Source organism: Anser brachyrhynchus (assembly GCF_964034855.1).
Source record: "Anser brachyrhynchus genome assembly, chromosome: 4".
NCBI classification, from domain to species: domain Eukaryota; kingdom Metazoa; phylum Chordata; class Aves; order Anseriformes; family Anatidae; genus Anser; species Anser brachyrhynchus.
Genome location: NC_137698.1, coordinates 1,102,348 through 1,117,826, shown reverse-complemented (window position 1 = coordinate 1,117,826; position 15,479 = coordinate 1,102,348). Strand labels below are relative to the sequence as shown.

Here is a 15,479-nt window from a genome sequence, read left to right as displayed (position 1 = left end):
ATGGAAACAAGACCACTTTTCAGTGAGCAGGTAATGGTATGGCCAGTCTAAGAGAGAAACCAGGGCAAGTAATAAGAGCAAGTCTAATGCATCAGGGGAAGCAATGTCAGAATTCCATCTGTAGGAACAATGACAGACAAAAGGTGTAGTTGCCTATACTGTCAGCAGATGTTAATGAGAAAAGCCCATGGTCTGAAGGCTTAACACTGTTTTTTCAATGCTGAGTGCAAGCTAGTAAATGGGAAGGATTTAGGCTTAAAACTTAGGATTGAAACTTAGGCTGGAGTTTTCTCATGCTGCCATGTGTTTCTGGTTTGGGCTGGGGGTTTCTTTTCATATCAGTGAGCAAAGGGACCAGCCTTGTCTCTACTTGCACTGCACTGTGTGTATTGTAAGTATGTCTGTGAACAAAATTTACAGAAATGCCAAAGGGAGAGGTGGAAAAGCATGGATGTAGTGTCATGGTGAAGGGAGTCATCAATCGGAGGCAGGAGCCTTGAGGAAAAATGAGTCTCCGGTGGACATCAGCTGTTGAGACTTTGACCCTGCTGTTTCCAGGAGTGAAAACTTTGCAGCCACTCTCCTGACCATAAGGACATTGGTGAAGGGCTCAGAAAGAGTGGAAGGAGTGCGGTGGTGAGTGCTGTTGATTGTTGGTTGGCCTCAAGTGCTGAACAGGAGCAGGCCAGCAAGGGAAACCACGCGGCAGCCTGCTGACCAGACCTCCTGCACGGCTGCTGTACAATGTCATGGGCAGAAAATGAGAAGCAGGGAGTCAGTTATTGAATTAGCAAATCTATGTTTTAATTTTCCTACGTCTCTTGGAGGAAACTGAGTTCCAGTCAATGAACACCAAACTCCTTCCATAAAATAAAAACAGAGAGCGACGTTTCTCCTGATATTGCACTATTTGTAATGCAACATCTGCTTTCAGTTAAGTGCAAAATTTAGCTTGGAAACATCCTGCCTGAGATGAACACCAAACTCATTCATGTAATAAATTGATGCCAAAAACAATCTGAAAAGATCTCAGTCAATAATTGGCTTGACAAGATTTTTCCTCCGGAATATTCAAGATCTATTAGGGACTGTTGCTTCTTTTCATGGCATCAACTGTTGAGTCCTCTGGAGCTCAGACACTACCCAGTGGTGTTGGCAGACCAGACATGCCTTTGATTCAGTGACCGAGGAGGTGTGCGTGCCTGATTGACAGCTGCATGCTGATTAGGCTCGGGTTGGACATCTCTGGGCACCAAAGGTAATCAGCATGCAGCAGGCTGAACAGCGCTCGCAGCCTTGTGCAGCCTAACTTCCCTAGTCTGAATATGGAAATGGTTGTGCTAACAAAGAATTAAAACGAATGCATCAGAGAAGGGCTTAAAACAGCTATGTGAACGCAAGCTTTTAGAAGACTAAAGTAATACTTTGGACTTCTGACTGAGAAATAATGAGCTTTTTAAGTGCAGACCAATTCAATTTTGCATTAAGAGTCCAGATTTTCACAATATTTATCTTTTTCTTTGAATTTGCAAATGGTGTAATTTATCTTGTGAAAGGGCTTTCACAATATTCCAACAGGCATAGGTTTTGTGCTACCTTTCTCCGTAGGGGTGAACTTTACCTACAGAATGTGTCAGAAAGATGCCTGCTCTGTGCAGGGTTACCTGTTTGCACTCAGGCTGTCAGTCACAACCGAGTCCCTGCCCTGCCTCCCCCCCAGCGCTTGGCATTTTGTTCTTATTTCCATTAGGATTCAAAGTATTGCCTGCTTTGGATTTTTCTTGTCTGAAGGGCTTTCAGGAAGCAAGGATAAAATGGCGCTGCATGAACTGTGCTTTTATCTGGATAAAATGAACTGGCATTAGTGTTCTCTAAGATACTTTTCTTTTTTTCAGACATGCTTATACAAATTGTATGACCAGTGCAATGTAATCTGTAAGGACAGTTGAGATGGTAATTACTTTTGGAGGGTTATACCACCCCACCCCCACCCCCCCCAAAAAAAAAAATTGACTCCCAAGGTACCAAGCTTGAAAAGCCTGGAGAAACACTTCCTAGCCAGTGTTCATCAACAGTGATACCAGTGCAGGTACCGCTTTACACAGTTATGCTTCATCACTTTGTTTTTGTCTGAATCAATCAGTTCACGATATTAACACATGCAGTTGAGAGATTTTAGCAATTTTGAAATAGGGGAGTTTTTTCAAACGATGGGGATGAACAAGAGCCCTGACTGGAATTCTGTGGAGAAAATACACTGAAATACATGGGATTTGGAGATCTGGAATTTTTTTGATAAAATACATCTTCTGAATACTGAAAGAAAACTTTTTTTTTTTTTTTAATTTTCTAAAGGCAGGAGAGTAATAAGAGAAGAAAAAGACTCTATTGATTCTCCTTGAAACTGGGGAAGAAGGAAAGTAAACATTCAGTTAAGGGGATTCACTACATTTATGTCACGCAGTCTCCTTTACTAAATATCATCCCTTACATTTTGTGCAATTAGCCAACTCAGTTTCCTCAAATAAATGCAACATTAAGAACAACAAGCTTATTATAGATAGTATTTCCTGGTAAAGGAAGGGATTTTTTTCAGCAGCAGCAGTATATTTTTTGTATTGCTGATAGCATTTAACGTTTTAAAAGGCAGTTGCGATTTTAGCTGGTAGGTTGTGTTCAGCAAAGGACCATTGGAAAATATTTATGAAGTGGAGCCGTGCTGCTCTGTGGGAAATGAGGATCTGTTCATTAGCTGACCACCCAGAGGATGGTTTGTGCTGGCCAGAAAGTAGCCACTAGTGTTGTGAGTACAGTGCTGTTGCAGTCATGCAGTTGAGAGTGTTTACTATTTTCTCTCTCTCTGGTTGTGCAGTGTAACATTCCAGATCATTAAAAGTAGCGGGGATAAAAAGTGTTTATTTTGTTTTACATCAACATTGGCTTATATAGCAAATCAACTGCTGATTTGACAAATTCTTTTGAGCTTGATTGTGTAGCACATTCATTTTTCATGGAACAGTCCCTTGCTGAAATGTCTTCTGATGACACATTGACAAGCTACAGAAAATAAACGTTTTGGTGCCATTTTCTCAGCAAGATTACTCACACTAGCAGAACACTTGCACACATAGTTCATCCAGACACATTTTCTGCTGTAAAACTGAATGTTGGGTTGTATTTATAGAACTGTTCTTAAGCTAGAAAATTACAATCATCTACTTTTCAAATGTGTGTGGGTAGCAGGCTGCAGAATCCAAATAGGAGCTTCATTTCTGTAGAGAGAAAATCAATGACATGTTGAGATTTACAGCAAGCCTTTCCCCGGGGATTCAAATTCTGATAAACAAGCACCCTGAGCTTATGAACTTATCATGCCTCACTTCAAATTATTTTGAAAGACAATTTCAAATTTTACTATTTAGTTCCCAAAGGATAATAGCAACTCCAGACATTCTCAGAGATAGGAGCAAGGGCTAAAAGCACTGCCTACAATGGTTGGATTGCTAGCAGAGAAAGAGCATGGAGGAAATAATAATAATACAGTCAGTCATTTCACTCTGTTTCTTGGAACAGACTGAAAAAAAAAAAAGAAAAAAAAAAAGGTGAAGCTGACAGCCTAGGTGAAGAACTTTTCTATGAAAAAAAGGGCAAACTTTTCAACAGACTGTGTTTGTTGGGGTTTTCATCATTATAACAGTGAGTCACCTCAAACCATTGCCGAGCCACCTAAGCAGAAATAAATCAACAAAGGTCTGCTGATTTCTATAGCCTAGGTGTGGTCTCAAGGAACTGCTCAGCAGCTTCACCAGAGAAGGGCCTATTTCTGCTTGTTCTGATCCATTTGTAAGAACAGTATCATAGGAAAAGTTGTTACAGTCATCAATACAAAATGCAAAGAAAAGCCTTTTCCCTGCACTTAATATCCTTTTTGGTTCTTTTGTGCTTTGGAAGTATAAAAATATAAAAAGATTTTAACAGAATTCTGAACCAAAGACTTTGTTTCCTCTCAGCTTTCTCCCGTTATGGATCTATTGCATTCTTGATCCTCACTTGTAGGCAAAAATATGATGGTAATGTTAGCAGAAGTATTCACAAAGAGCATTTCTATGAGAAAGGTTTTCTTTTGCATCACATTTGGCTGGTTTGTTGCTTTATTTTTAAATATTCTGCATTGTCAACTGCCATTTTTAAGGTAAAATAATTTCCAAACTGTCAGGTTCCTTCTGTCTACTCTGTTTAACTAACATGTTAATACAATGAATCCCAGCACACCTCAAAAATACCTTTGAAGTTTGTAACTTCAGGGCCTACAAGTCACCGGTTTGCTGGGTGTGTAAAGGGCAGACTAGCTCTATGGGGAAGGAGTAGATGTTGCACTTTCCCAGTACCCTAGCCAGTGTATTGAGAAGTGAGATGACACAGTGTCTAGAATTTTTGCCTTACAAAAATGTTAATTAAAAATTTGTATTAGGCCTACATTTTTTTCAAAACAGACGACAATCAGATGGAAAACATGGTTATTCATTATGGATCGCACAGTTGTTCTGTTTTATCTAGTGTACAGCTTATTAAAGTTGACAAAATCCTCCTAAAATTGTTTTAGAAATGCCATCCGAACATAGTTGTTCAAAAATATTGAGATTAAGTGTCATAAGTTAGTCTTCTAAATCATAATAATGAGTTTCTTAGAACCCAGGGCGATAAGTCAGGTGTAGGCAGGCTGTGGAGAAGAAACTGGTAGCTCTTCCTGGTTTATACAATGGATATGTCTATGCAACAAGAAATTACGTTAACCTTTCAGGCTTACGCATTGCATTGTGAATAGAGGTCTAATTAGCTTTCCACTGTCATCCCTAGGTTGGCTTCAAAATTATTGATTTCCAAACTTTCACTTCTCTTGAATATCACTGGGATTTTCATTCTTTTAGCTTGCATTTATTCCAGTCTGAATCTTACTTTCCTGGAGGAACTGTTGTCAGTTTTTTTGCTACTCCAGGAATGTTTGGTTGGTTGGTTGGTTGGCTGGCTTTTAATCCAAACTGATATTTCAATTGCATTGAAACTTAATATTATGAACAGATTTGTTGGAATGGTATTGGTTTTTTGTTGTTGTTGTTTTTTTTAGCTATCTACTGACAAAATTAAGCAGGACTAGATATGCTGGCAGTTCCAAATACTCTGTCCCGTCTTGTTCTCCACCCGATATTCAGCCATGGTCTTTGCTTATGGCCTTTAACCTGTTTTTAATCCAAAGGTGTACTAACTTTTTTTGCAATTAAAATTGTTACTTTACTACGAAAATATAAAAGTGTTCCCTGCAACATCCAGTTCTGATTTCATATCAAAGCAAACCATGAAATCTCAAAGTGGTATAAACGCTAAAGCAAAAAATTTTGATTACACAGCCTCTTTTGAAAGCTTTTTACAACATTAAGATGAGATTCAACTGCCCAAATGTAAGCATGTATTATATCTATATCTGAGCTTGTAATCTACATTCCCTTTATAGTAAATGAAGAGAAATAAGTGGTTTTTTAGCATGTATTCAATAGCATAAAAAAGAGAAATCTTAATTTCTAAAGCAGAATCGTGCTTAATCGTGCTTCTCATGTCTTGCCCTCCAGACCATTCACCACCTTAGTTGTTCTCCTTTGGATGCTCTCTAACAATTTTCTGTCCTTTTTATACTGTGGTGCCCCAAACTGCACACAGTACTCGACCAGAACCCCCATCTCCCTCTCTGTGGGGCTGCTCTCCAGCCTTTCATCCCTCAGTCTGTACCTTTAGCCAGGGTTGCCTCTTCCCATGTGCAGAATCCGGCACTTGCTCTTCTTAATCTTCGCGCAGTTGGTTATTGCTCTAATTTGTCATGATCTCTCTGCAAGGCATCTCTGCCCTCAAGATCAGAGTCAATGGCTCCTCCTAATTTAGTGTCATCTCCAAACTTACTTAGTATGAATTTGAGTCCTGCATCCAGATCATTTATAAAAAACACTGAAGAGAACTGACACCAAAATGGAGCCCTGGGGAATCCCACTAGCAACTGGCCACCAGCAACCCAATGTAACCCCATTTGAGCCCAACCTGTCAGCCATTTATTCACCCATCGTATCGTGTATTAGTCTAGCTGTATGCTGGACATTTTGTCCACAAAGATGCAGTGAGAGACAATATCAAAAGCTTTGCTGAAATCCAAAAAGGATCACATCTACTCCAAAAAGATCCCATCTACACATCTGCCTTGTGGCCTTGGCTTACATTTGTAAAAGATCTGTCAGTTAGAGGAATCTCATATAATGCTTAGTGATGCTGGAACAGAGCCATAGTTTCTCTGTGTGTATGAAAGATGAAGATTTACTGGAAACAATCAGGAGTACTGCAAATGCATTTTCACATTACCATCTTAATTTTAATTTGCCAAACAACAGATATTTTTCAATGGCCACAGCTTCCGGACTTCATGTTAATTATTCAGTATTGTTCTGCTTCTCATTAAAACTTGTAAGTAAGTTGTTCCTCTGGGGGGGGGGGGGGGGGGGGAGGCGGGGGAAAGTAACATGATTTTTAAAAGTGCTCTCCTCAACTGAATGCATTTTGCTCTGTTTCTTACACCAAACAGAATAAAGAACTGATCAGTGTTTGTTTGTTTGTTTGTTTCCCCAACATTATAGTCTCAGTAATTCAGCAAGCCTTTTTTGCAGAGACATATTGCCTTCCACAGTTAGCTTCTCCAAACGTTGAGGAATCTCTAAAAGCATATCAGGGCACTCAGTTCACACCAGAGCAGGGTAACAAACCCAGGTGCCAACACTGGGGATGATAAGTACCCTGACAGCTCTGCCTAGGAACTGCATATATCTGGTTTCTTTTGGAACTTTCCTATTTTTAATACTTCTCTCCCTGTGTGATTATCTTAAAAAAAAAAAAATCAGTAATTTCAAGGTGTTTTGGTCACATGCTCTGACTGGGTTGTGTGCTGAGTTGATATCTTATGCTCTTGGAAAGGACTTGGTTTCAACCTAATGCAGACAAAAATAGAGCCAAAATGGTGTGTAGATACTTTTCCCTATAGAATGCAATGCTTGTTTTTCAGCTATATTTATTATATATCTAAAGAGAATTCATTTTCTCTGCTTTATAACATATACAAAAATAAAGGTTGCTAGTTTGATACAGAGAATATTAGGTTCATTATATTTGGTATAGCATGGAATAGAAAACTGGAATAAAGAGTTTGTCATTAATTTTAAACCCTTATTTCTTTGGCCCACTGTCATTGTGCGAAAGCGTCAGTACATAAGGAGAATTTTTTTGGTGGTATTGAACCTTTTCTACATCTCTTTATTACCCTTGTTGCAGCCTTCAGAGAACAGCAGGGAACAGTCTCAAATGGCTTCTGCTGTGCTGCCTGTACTCCTCCAGATGACAGACCGCTGCAATCTGCTTTATTAGCATCGGGTTTGGTCAGAACTTGTGGGAGCCATGATCAGCGCTCTGAGAGGTCCCTTACCTGTGTTGCAACATGTACATTCAGCAAATTAAAATTTGTCCTGGAGGATTACTGTATCTAGCTATCTATTACTGTACCTAACTGTGAATAGAAGAGAGAATTATACCTTTCCATTTATTAGAAAGTCTGTCCTTGTATTTCATGTGCAATAATAAAGAAGAAAAACAACAACAAAACAATAAAACCTAGCCACAAGGAAATGAACACTTAGTCATTTTAAGTTCTCTTTCATTGATTTGCAAACAGATGGTAGGCAGACAAAAAGGATTAAAGAAACCTATAGCAGATAAATAGGGCTATAGGAGATAACTTTAAAAAACAGTTAAGATAAACAGACAAAAGAATCTGGAAAAGAACCTGGTGTTTTTACTTTTCAGTTGTTCAAAACTGGTGGGGTTCTTCAGGCAATGAGTAGGAAAACAAACCTAGCGATGTCAGAATGTGCTCTACGAGCCCTTGCCCAGTACGCATTGGAGCTGTTATTAGCTGTAATAACCTCTTGTCCCATTACATCCAGTTGTTCGTTTCAAGGCAGGAGAGTAGGTCAGAGCTGTAGGGAGCTATGCAAGCAGCTCGTCCATGTAGGAGGTCCTGAACAGCAGGAGACACAAATCAGCTGAGGCTGCCACACAGGATAGCAGAATACAAAAGGCAGCAAAGGCAGACTGCCATTATATCCATGTAAGATTATAAAAAGCCTTGCACTGAGCCTTCATACTTGTAACTTGTCTGAGAAATATAAAATGTATTGCTTGCTCTGCGTTCTCGTTTTCACTTTATCAGGTGCTTCTTCTGTGCATCCTTGATGAGCAGTTTTGGAGCAGACTCCATCAAAACCAGTAACATTTTAACTCTTTTTTTTTATCTCATTGCTAATATTTGCTGGAGTCATTACACTGTTCTTAAGTCTGGTGATACCATCTTAGTATCTTTTATTTGTAGAAAATCCTGTGCTCAAAGAGCAAGAAGCATTCATAGTTCCCTTTTTCTCATTTGTGATGGACATAAATGTCCTTGTCTTTAGCTTGCAAGGTGAAGGGGAATATACAATTAATGAATACCAGGCTCTGCTTAGGCTGATTCAAACAAGAGAACAAAATTCTGCTTGCCTCAAGGCATAGATTGACCGCATCTCTGAGCCCATCTATGCCTCACTTTTGCCAAGGGGCAGCATTATATGCTTTTCGTTGTCCCCATACCCTGCAATTACTGTCCACTTGCTCTGGGAACTCCCTTTACGTGGGCTTTGCCACTTAACACACCCCTTTGTGAGCCTCTTTAGCTCACTAACCTGGAGGGGATCTGACAAACATCAAATCAGGTGCAAGGAGAAGTAGTTGGGCTGTAAGGAAGAGGATGGGATCATATAGCATAGGACCAAGGAGCAAAAGAAAGGGAGGCAAAATGGCAGAGGAAGGAGTGGAGTGGAAGTACGTTTTTGGCTGAAGCTTCCCTGTAGTGTCAACTTTTCCCCCTCTTTCCTGTTTGTCGTGGGGAGGGAGTGTATATAACACAGGGTTATTGTCTCAGTGAATGCGTTACGCCAAGTCAGTTTAGGGTTCAGTGGAATGAAATGACTTAAGAGCAAATATATATATACATTTAAAATAAATAACCCTTCTAGAATTGCTGACCTTAACAATTTGAAGCCAGACTTTCAGTATTTAAGTACCGGTTATGTTTACTACAGTGTCTGCCACGTCCCTTTATTTCTCACACAGGTGAGGTAACAAGCTTCAGGCGAAAGGAAAATATCATGCCTGTGCACAAGCAGCATCCTGTGCATCCTGTTCTTTTTAGACAAGCCTGTCAGAATAATTTGATTACTGAGCCATTTGATTACATGAAGCTGTTGACAAAGGATGGTTTTGAACAAAGGAACTTGACTTTTTTAAGAAATAAGAGAGGCACGGTTTCCTGTCATAGTGTATATGCCCTTGAGTTTTTTATGCTCTTAGTCAGAAGTATGAATTTATGAAGATAAATCCTCAGCCAGTGTAAATGCACATGACTCCAGTGAGCTCATATAAAGCTGACTTGGGATATTTTATCCTTGGGTAGAGCTGTGTGGTGTGCCTGCGCCAACTGCATTGTTCACTACCACTGAAAGGAGTATTTCTGCTCCTGGCCCACAGGCCTTGTGCTGGCTCTGGTGCTTGTTGCACTCTGCTGAATCACTTCAGCTGGCTAACCCTGGAAAAAAAAAAAAAAACAAAAAAAACAACTCAGCTGTAGAGTGGAACTGTAGCCCGGGCTGGAAGTGTATCCTCCATAACTGAGTTCATGGTGTTAGTGTGAAATAGTTCACAAAACTGAGGAAGGAAAAAAACTATTAATCAGGGGAAAACAAACAAACAAACAAACAAAAAAACAAACACCAGTGTTGCTCACAATCTAAAACTAATCCATTGCACAGTCAGAGATGTGGAACCATTACAGAAGTGAATGTCAGATAGAATATAGTCTGGTTTAGTTCTGTAACATTAAGTCAAAAGCCCTTAAAAGACATAGTTACTTTTATATTTTATTAGAAATTTGGGAATGTATTTTCCCAAAAGATTTCTGTTGATGATGAGTTCTGGAGAAGAAATAATCTAATTTAAGGTGTAAGTATTCTTGAACAGTCAGTTCCTTTAATATCAAGGGTCTGTATGCCTTTAGAATGAAGACTTCTGATAAAAAGATTTAAAAACAGTTCACTCAATGTCTTATTCAGTAAGGATTAAAGATTTTTCCGTTTACACAGGGTAGAACTGCGTAATGAGAGCTGATATAGCCAACAGAAAGGAACGTCATTCCTGCTATGTTGTGCTATAGAATAAAGTTTGAAATTCATGGAGATACTATTAGTTTGATTCAAGCCTATTTCCTTCTCTAAATAAAGAGACATATTAGGTGTGGAAACTGAGAGATGGCATCTGTTGAGTAATTTTTAATTACTGTTTAGAATCATTACTTGAATCAATTATTGCTGCTATGTTAATCAGGCCAGATTTAAAGAAAAAAAAAAAAAAGTAATAATGGTAGAAATTAAGAGAATTCGAGCCCATGTAAAACTTAGAAGTCCCTAAAATTATTGGACATCCAGATGTCTTGCTGTGAGTGTGATATAAAAAGTCTTTCACTACATATAGGCAAACCCTACAGAAAGGTAATTTTTTTCTCTAACTTCCCAATTTGTTTTGAACAAAAAATCACAAATTAGAAGTTTCCTTCAAGGAAATCATTTAATAAGTAACTTCCTCTTGTGCAAGACATTTATAAGACTTGTGGGGTTTTCAGCTTAACAGCTAAGCTGTATAGAAAATTTTCTATAGGCAGTTTATAGTTTTAACCATATGACTTGTTATGTAAAATAACATTACTTGGTAGAACTAACAAAAAGTATTTCTGGCTTAGTAACTAGAGAATGTGTAATAAATGTTATTCTCTCTCTTTTTAAGGACTTAGAACACAAAGTGAAAGATCAGCTGCTGTGGACAGCAGAGTTAGAATGCATGACACTTCAAGGATGGACATTCAGGTTAGTATTACAATATTTGCTTAATCTGTTTCATTAAAACAGTTCTGTAATTCTCTGATACCCTGCTGCCACTGATACCATGCTGCTGATACCATGCTGCCACTAACCGGCCTTTTTCCTGGAGAGTAAATATTACAGCATTTCTAGAAATGCAAGTAGAACCATGTGTTGATATAACTGGAATTACTAAGGTAAGAGTAAGTTCTGCCGTGCCAAGGATTTTCAGTCTTTGTCCTCAGAGTCACAGTTACTTTGGTAAACCTTGTGGTTCGTTGTCCCTGGTGTTAATGGTCTATGGTTCAAGGAAGTGTTCTCTGCCATGAAGAGTGACCTCATTGTCTCTAGGCTATGTACTGGGCTCTGTACGTCCACTGGAAAAAAATGGGTGGGGGTAAAGCACTGAAATAAGCTGAAAAGTTCGAGAATTGCTGCGATAAGCACTTGCAACATTTTCCATCTCTCCACTATCTTCAGAGGCTATTACTTACACATAAAACAGCAGAATTCCTCCCTTGCTGCTATTTCGTGAAATCTGCCTTTGAGAAGTGTGTTTTCTGCCTGGAGCTCTCAACACAACAGAGCGTGGCAATGATCTCCAAGTGGAGATTCTGCAAGAAAAATTACGATGAGTTGGCACCTGCAATTTTTTCTGTGTAAATTCAGTGAAATAACCACTTTAAGTGGAGAAATCAATCATTAATGAGCTACATTAAAAATGTCAGGTTAGTACTGGACAAATACATTTTAACTCTCTTGCTTATCTGTTTTATTGTTTCAATAATGTGTATAATTTTATATATGAGGAGTTTAATGGTGTAGGCAGTCTTGATTTCATGACAGTATAAGCAGCTGTTTTTATTGCATTTAATGACTTTATAAATTAGCTGATTAAATTGTTCAGTAGATTTAGGCTTGGTATATACAGTAGCCTATTCTAATCTGAAATTTAATTGAATGTGTATCATTTGTCCTTCATATTTTCATATAAGAACTTAATGCTATTTGGTACCTATTTTTTTCCAAGCAAAATTAGCGTAATTAAGAAGTTCTCAATTAGCTGAATAATGTTTTCAGTTTCATTTTGCTTTAATTCCTCCCAGAATTGTCTTTGTTATCTGTTAAGGGAATTGCTCCCAAAATGTTATCATCATATTGGAAAGCCCATTTTAATTGTACATATTTTTAATGTAGGCATAGAAAAGGAAAATGTCCACTGAGTCGATACAACATTATCTATAAAAACTGGCATCTCTGCTAAATACAGAAGGTATTATGAGTCAACAATGGTGTCCACTGTGGGTAGCATCAGATACGAGTTTTAACTGATGTTAGAAAATGGAAGAGTCATAAGTGAAAATAGCTTGAAGCCAAAAGTGTTCTTGAAACCAAGTACTACTTTGATCCAATGTTCAAATCACTTTCTTCTATGAAAATTCCTAAGAAATTTTCTGTAAGCATATGCAGAAGATGGCTGTACCAAAGGACATGCAAAGCCTATCTGATCTGAATGATTATAGTCACAGAGGAGCTAGTTGGCCCATATTTTGTGTTTTGTAGTACTGCTGTGACACCTTTATCTTTGAAATTTACATTACTGTATTTGCTGAACCAAAACAACAGTTCATTTCCCCTACTTCTGTTGTAATCACATCAGCAAATTCTGCATTCTTAGGCCTTCGTCTTCCATTTAGGTGTAGGTTTACTGGCTGTGGCTTAGGCAGATACAGGTCTTCAGATCCAAAAAAGCTGCCCTATGGTGAGTCCTGTTATTTAAGATAGTTGGTATTTTCTGCCACAATTCTGGTATCTTCACTGCAAACTCTATTCAAACTTGTTTATTTCTTGCCTTTAATTCTCACTTCAGCAGTTGGCATTACTTTCAATTAAACTCGCCTGGCTCAGCATCCTGGCCAGTGTTCAAGTGTCTGCTTTCATTTGGGTGGGTAATGTGCCTATCCATCATAGAAATCTTGGTTAGGTGACCCACTGGATGATTGTCGACCATGAGGGTCTCCATTTAATGAGCTTGTCACAGTATGATGAGGGAGGACCAAGGTGTAGCTCAGCACCCAGAGCACCACAATATTCTAAAAATGTTGATGCCACTCAGGCAGGTCCATGCCTCAGACTCTCAGCAGCATGGCTTGCCCACTTCCAGACCAAACTAAGTGGGATGTCAGAGGAGGGTGCAGGTAAAGGCCTGGAAGTCTAGCAGCTTTGTTATAAAAACTGTCCTTAGGGGGAAACTGTCTGGTTTGAAACAGATGTAAGATTACTGTTTTGGAACTGTACTTTACAGTCTCGGGGAACTTCACAGCACCATCTGCATTTGGACAAATAAAATAAGCTTCTATCATAGCTGTGAGTTCTGATTTGAACTGATTTTTCAAGTGGCTAGTGGCCAGCTTATATTTTTAATGCTCTTACATATGCTAATGCTTGTATGCTGGAAAAGTATCTGCAGAAGATAGCCTAAGATGACAGGAATCCTTAAGGAACATTTCAGTTTTAAGTTTCTTATTGGCAGCAGGATTTAAATATTGTTTACATAAGGAATGTTTTTCTTTAAAGAAGAGATTAAAAATGTATGTAGGTAAAAAGTATCAGCATGAAATCTTGTATATGAAATAAAGAAAAATATACCCATCTCTTCTTGAATTACATAAAACATTACTAATAATTTTAATTAACTACTTAGTTAACCACTTCCTGTTGGAAGGTGCTCTTGGAATACAAACTGTTACAGCTATTTGTTTTGAGTATTTCCTACAATCAAGGCTAATTACTTTAAAAGGTATATTTCATTAAAAGAAACAACCCTGCAATTTGTAAGTATAGATTCTTTTCTCTGCAAATAGTTAATGGAAGAGCTCCTACTTAGCAAAGTTCAGCAGTGCTGAAAGATTTATTGTAAGTGTCTGACTTAGCAATACAGTTGCAGTTCTCCTGAAAGAGAGTTAAAGAAATTTAAAATAATGCTTCTCCAAAGTTCTGATGAAAGAATGAACAGACCTCCCACAAAGAGTTGACAAGTTTCTCAATATCCCTGTAAATGAGAGAGCTCCTTCATTAAAAAAGCATAAGCTCGCCAAGTAGATGAGTTGAGGCATTACTTTGCCAACAATTTTTTGTTTTATGTAAGTTAGGCAAGAAATAGATGAATATTAACTCAGTATTTTCTGAATTTATTTCTCTCATTTCTTGGCTTTTTAAGGCCATAACTTGCAAAGTGTAGTTCACTAAATGGAGATGTGTGAAAACATTGGCTGCAAATGGTGCTCACTGGAGTACGTGTCATATGTTTGTGCAGAGGAGGGCTTTAGTGCTGCTAAATGCAACAGGAAATGTGCAGGTTTAGGCCAAAAATAGTACTCTACATGTTAAGGTTTATGACATTTTCATTTCAGTTGCATATTTTTAGTCACTGCTTGGCCAGTAGTACAGTTCATCTAAATAACATTTAACATTCCCTCTTCCTCCAAAGCAGATATAAACCTATATTAATGGATCAATTTCCATGGTTATTCTAAAGCCAGTGAAATTGTCAAATGTAATTGCCGTTAAATTCTGAACATAAGAATGATTTCACATGAAAAGGACATTGCATTGTGTTTATGTATAATTAACACAAATAGAAAAAGTAGGGACATGTACATGTAATTTAAGGGATGAAGATAGTAGAGAAATGCAAAATGAGATACGGGACTCTTCCTAACAAACATATTAATCTCAGTAACTTTGGGCTAACTTTTGAAGATTAGAGAATTTTTTACATGGTTTTAAGTGAGGGTATGCATCTGTGACACAATTTCAGGAAATACTTTGACATAGAACGTTTTTGAGGTTAAATTTTCAAATGGTGATATTAATCTTAGAATAAGCTTCAAGGAGCTTTGTAGCTTCTAATGTACCTCTTACACTTTCATGAAACTGAGAGGAAGCTAGCTCATGGAAAAGAGTGATTATGGTAAGGGTCAGAAATGAGTTTCTCTTTTCTCACAGGGGACTATTATTAAAGAGTTGTTGAAATCTTAATTATGCCTGGATTTCTAAGTAACAGTGGTAGCCAAAAGTCTGAGTAAAGGCATAAAGAATAAATAGGTAATCAAAGATACATTCTTTGCCTTGAGCTAGATTTTCTGAAAGAATCCCACGCTTTACTGTGAACTTTAGCTTTTCCTTCTCCTCTTCAAAAATTTCATTTATCATTAAGCTGCCTAATGGGCTAGCATGAAAAGGTTGCTTATCCAGGCTAACCAGTTTTCCATATTTAAATCTTTTTATCTTTGTGTTCTGTCTTATCAGTGCTTGTTATGTGTGATTTTATACAGATTACAGTAATTGTAGAAAAATACCCAACCAGATCTCCTACAAACTGGAGGTATGAGGTCTCAAAAACATCTACTTCTGATATATTTCTCAGCAGGATCTATTTCAGTATTATGA

General features: G+C 38.0%; 1 protein-coding gene across 13 annotated transcripts in view; it reads left to right on the top strand.

Moving 5' to 3' along the window:
- LOC308193935 (bifunctional heparan sulfate N-deacetylase/N-sulfotransferase 3) overlaps positions 1-15,479 on the top strand; it is a 389,183-nt gene that overhangs the window by 147,196 nt on the left and 226,508 nt on the right. For all 13 annotated transcript variants that reach the window (XR_013950072.1, XR_013950073.1, XR_013950074.1 and 10 more), the window contains one exon: positions 10,954-11,033. The gene's annotated coding sequence lies outside the window, so the exon portion shown is untranslated. The remainder of the gene's footprint in view (positions 1-10,953; positions 11,034-15,479) is intronic.